General features: G+C 43.1%; 1 non-coding gene across 1 annotated transcript; it reads left to right on the plus strand.

The window, feature by feature from the left end:
* Positions 1 to 4,034: 4,034 nt before the first annotated feature.
* LOC141635065 (small nucleolar RNA R71) lies at positions 4,035 to 4,141 on the plus strand. The gene has a single exon (XR_012539772.1). It is a non-coding gene; the product is annotated as a small nucleolar RNA R71 (small nucleolar RNA).
* The last annotated feature ends 676 nt before the right edge of the window (positions 4,142 to 4,817 follow it).

A 4,817-nucleotide genomic window follows, 5' to 3' on the forward strand; every position in this document is an offset into this window, starting at 1 on the left:
CACCAAATAATTTGATTGATCCGCGAACCATGGCGTTTTAATGCTTACTTCCATAAGACTATCATCTCTTAACCACTCATTGATTGGCCCACTTTCATCTTGGACCCCATGATCCTCAACGGTTAACCGAGATAAGTGGTCGGCCACGACATTCTCGGTGCCCGCCTTGTCTTTGATTTCCAAGTCAAACTATTGAAGCAATAAGACCCACCTCAAGGGTCTTGGTTTGGCATCCTTCTTCGCCATGAGTTGTCTCAAGGCGGTGTGATCGGTGTAAACCACCACCTTTGAGCCAACTAGATATTGTCGGAACTTCTCAATCGCATGAACGGCTAGCATCTCTTTCTCCGTTGTAGAGTAGTTGCATTGAGTTTGGTCTAGAGTTTTGCTTGAATAGTAGATGACATGGTGCTTTTTGTCAACTACTTGGCCTAAAATCGCGCCCACCACAAAATCCGATGCATCACACATTATTTCAAATGGTAGATTCCAATTCGGAGCTCGAATAATAGGAGTCGTTACCAAAGCTTGCTTCAACTTAAGAAATGACTCATGACAAAGCTCGTTAAATTCAAAGGGCACATCTTTGAGGAGAAGTGAGGTCAATGGTTTGGCTATTTTTGAAAAGTCTTTGATAAACCGCCTATAAAAGCCGACATGGCCAAGAAAACTTCTCACTCCCTTTACATTCGAAGGGGGTGAAAAGTTTTCTATAACCGCCACTTTAGCCCCATTGACCTCAATTCCCCTCTTGGAAACGATGTGACCGAGCACAATCCCCTCTTCCACCATGAAGTGGCATTTTTCCCAATTTAAAACCAAATTGTGCTCTTCACATCTCCTTAAAACATTAGTTAAATTCACAACGCCATGGTCAAAAGAGTTTCCATGGACACTAAAATCTCAAGGAAGTCCGAAAAAATAGCCAGCATACACCTTTGAAAGGTTTCGGGTGCATTACACAACCCAAAGGGCATTCTCCAGTACGCATACACTCCTATGGGGTACGTAAATTTCGTTTTCTCTTGATCTTCCGGATGGATTGGGATTTGGAAAAATATGGAGTAGCCATCAAGGAAACAATAGTAAGCGTGGCCCGCTAGCCTTTCAAGCATTTGATATATGAAGGGGATGGGGAAGTGGTCCTTGAGGGTGGCGGCATTTAGTTTTCGATAGTCAATGCACATCCGCCACCCGGTCACCGGACGAGTAGGCATGTGAGTCCCATCCTCTTGCTCTACCATGGTTACCCCACCTTTCTTGGGCACTACATGGACGGGACTCACCCACTTACTATCCGTGATTTGGTAAATAATCCTCGCTTCTATCAACTTTAAAACCTCATTTTTCACGACTTCAGCCATTTTGGGGTTTATTCTCCTTAGACCTTCAAACTTAGGTTGACTTCCTTCCTCTAAAATGATCCGATGCATGCACAAGTTTGGACTCAATCCCTTGATATCGTCAATGCTATACCCTAGTGAGATTTTGTGAGTTTTAAAGACTTTTAAAAGTTTTTGTTATTGAGCCTCAGTAAGGTTGGCATTGATTATCATGGGATAAGACTCTCCCTCACCAAGAAAGGCATACTTGAGTGAGGGAGGTAAAGGCTTGAGTTGTACCTTTGGAGGGAGAAATCCCTCCACTTTCTTCACGAGTTCATCATCAACCATATGATCTTCTTTCATCTCTACATCATGGAGAGAGATTTGGAAAGCTTCCTCTTTTTCCAACTCTTCCTTAGCCACTTCTTCAACAACTTTGTCAATAGCTTCAATGGTGCATATTCGGGCTAACTTGGGACCTTTCACAAGCTTATGAAGGTTAAATTCAACAATGTCATCCTATATCCTAAAGGTTAGCCGTCCATCTCTCGCGTCTATCAAGACTCCTCCGGTAGCCAAGAAGGGCCTACCAAGGATGATGGGGGCGTGGCTATCCCCGGGGATATCTAGGACGAAAAAGTCGGTGGGAATCAAGTATTTTCCAACTTTGATGGGTACATCCTCAAGCATCCCCAAGGGGTGTTTGATGGATCTATCCACCAATTGAAGGGTCATATTCGTAGGGATAAGATCATAGATACCAAATTTCTTTGCAACCTTTAAGGGGAGAACACTCACACTTGCCCCTAGGTCACATAGAGCTCTAGTAATCGGGACACCGCCAACTACACATGGAATAGAGAAGCTCCCCGGGTCACCATGCTTACTTGGCATCTTGTTTAGGAGTATGGCACTACATGCCTCTTCCATAGCCATAGTTTGGTGGTCACCCAAGGTCCTCTTTCCCGTTATGACTTCTTTTAAAATTTGGTGTAGGTGGGCATGTTCAAAATCACTTCGGTGAAGGGTAGAGTAACTTCAAGTTTTCCTAGCATTTCGCAAAATTTGGCGTACTTGAAGTTCTCCCTACTCTTTATAGCTCTAGTGGGGTAGGGGATGTTGGTGACAATTTGAGAGTCGGAGAGTACCTTTGGAGGGTTTGATTTCCTTGTTACCATTGTGGAGGGTTGTAAGGGTATTTCTTCGGTAGCCTTTTCACCTACCTCTTCCCCATATAGGAGGTCTTCAACTAAACCATCAACTCCCTTTCCCACTTGCATTCCCCCACTTGAAGATTCTTCACTTGTTGTCTTCCCTTTCTTTGCTTCACTCATCCTTGCCGATGGTGTCATTAGTAGGCTTTCCCTTCCACCATTCATAACCATTATTTTTCTCTTAGGGTCCACATCAACCTCAAGTTCGAGGTGCTTGTAAAGGGCTTCAAGTTCCACTCCGCTTCTCGAGACAACCGCATGTGCTTGGTGGTTAGTAGAGGCATCTTTGGAGCTTTGCCCTTGGGCCAACAAACCACCGGGTGCTCTATGAGGATTGACTAGAGCTTGAGAGGCCATTCAAGCCTCCATCTCCCTCATTTCTCTTTGGTTAGCACTTCTTTGGTTAGCCATTTCTTGTTAAGTAGTAAACTTCAAATTGGCTATCTCTTGGCTATGTTGCATTTGCATGTTCTTCATCATCCTCAAAATCTCACTTTGGGAAGTGTCACCCATGGGATCTTAATAAGGTTGGTTAGTTAAGGGTAAAGGGAACCCATAATCATTTCGAGTGTTGGGACCTTAATTGTTGTTATTGTGTCCCCCTTGGTAGTTCCCCTTAGGACCTTGATTGTTGAAGTTGGATCCTTACCCTTGCTCTTAAAAGCCTTGAACAAACCCTTGGCTAAACCCTTGGTTAGCTTGGTTACTTTGATTCCCTTGATAGAAACCTTGGTTGTTTTGGTTACCCCCAAAATCTTGGTACTCTTGAGATTGGTTCCCAAAATTTTGGTGTTGGTTGTTGTTTGGCCATTGGTTTTGATGGCCGGAATTGTTTCTTTGGTTTGGGTATCCACCTCTAGGTTGAGAAAACTCGGGTGGATTGGTGTTTGGCAATTATGGTTGGAGATGTTGCGGGTTTTGAACATTGATACTCTTGTAGCTAAAGTTTGGGTGATTCTTCAAACCCGGATGATAGAAATTGGTATTTCGGTGGTAGGCATTTGGGTTGTTGTAGGGTGGTCGTGGTGGCCTCACATTGTTGGTGTAGATTTGAAAGGCATTAACATCTTGAATAGTGTCTTCATACCCCACATTATAGTTGTTATTTGCACACACATCAAAAGTGTGACCATTTCCCCCACATAGCTCACAAGAAGAACTTGGGATTACCTCCTCCATGGGTGGACCATGGGAGGCACTAGCTTAATGCACTTGACTTCTTTACATTTGCTCAAGTTTCTTGGTGAGAAGGTCAAGCTTGGCATTGGTCTCGGCATTTGAACTAGAAGAGTTCTCTTTGGGATAGCGGCTATTCCTTCTTAGCAAATTGCCCCTTGAACCATAGTTGGACTCTGAGTTTACCATCTTCTTGATTAGAGTCGTGCTCTCTTCATCACCCAAATGATCGAATCCCTCTCCCGCGGAGGCATTCACCATTTCCTTGGTTTTTGGGAGTAAAGTTTGAAAGAAGGTTTGGGTAACGTACCAAGCCGGAATTCCATGGTGAGGACAACTAGTAATTAGATCTTGGTACCTATCCCATGCCTCACCCAAGGACTCCCCCTCTTCTTGTTGGAATGTATGGATCTCATTTCGGAGTATAGCGGTCTTGGATGATGGGTAATACTTAGTGATACGGTCGTTATGTACCAAAAATAAATACCTAAATATAACTAACAGAAGCTAGTGATAAGTAGGGTTGATCTCCACAGGGAGGCAAGGTATCTATCTGAAAGTCCGTCTATCTAAGTCAGAAATGGGGGGGTTTTAAATTGGTTTTCTAAACTACTAAGGATCAAAGATCAAGAGAAATAAAGCAAGAGCAATAAGTGAGAAAATGAGATATAATTGATCAGATAAAAGAGGTATGTCAGGATTTCGGTTCACCATGGCAGTTTATCGACTCAATGCAAATAGCCTAGACAATCTACTGTGAGAAGGGCAAGGGAAAGGTCCTTCCGGTCCGCTATCCACCCTAGAATTCCACTAACTTAACTTCCGTCCTCATTAGGGTAGTCTACTGTTCATAGCAGGTCTGTTTATTCCAATCTTCCGATCCAGGAACACAGTTAACCAAATTAATGTTATTTAGAAGAGTGCACTCAACTAAATATGTTACAGTTATATTGCTATGGTGACAGATTCTCACAAGTAAAGTATCTAGTCTATTTACTACATCGTCTCATCGCTACCATGGATCCTCTAATCCTAACATAGGGAGATTAGCTACTCATGTTCTTAAGGCAATCAACAATAACAATAATAAGCATACTAACTA

The sequence above is a fragment of the Silene latifolia genome, chromosome Y (genome assembly GCF_048544455.1).
Source record: "Silene latifolia isolate original U9 population chromosome Y, ASM4854445v1, whole genome shotgun sequence".
Taxonomy (NCBI): domain Eukaryota; kingdom Viridiplantae; phylum Streptophyta; class Magnoliopsida; order Caryophyllales; family Caryophyllaceae; genus Silene; species Silene latifolia.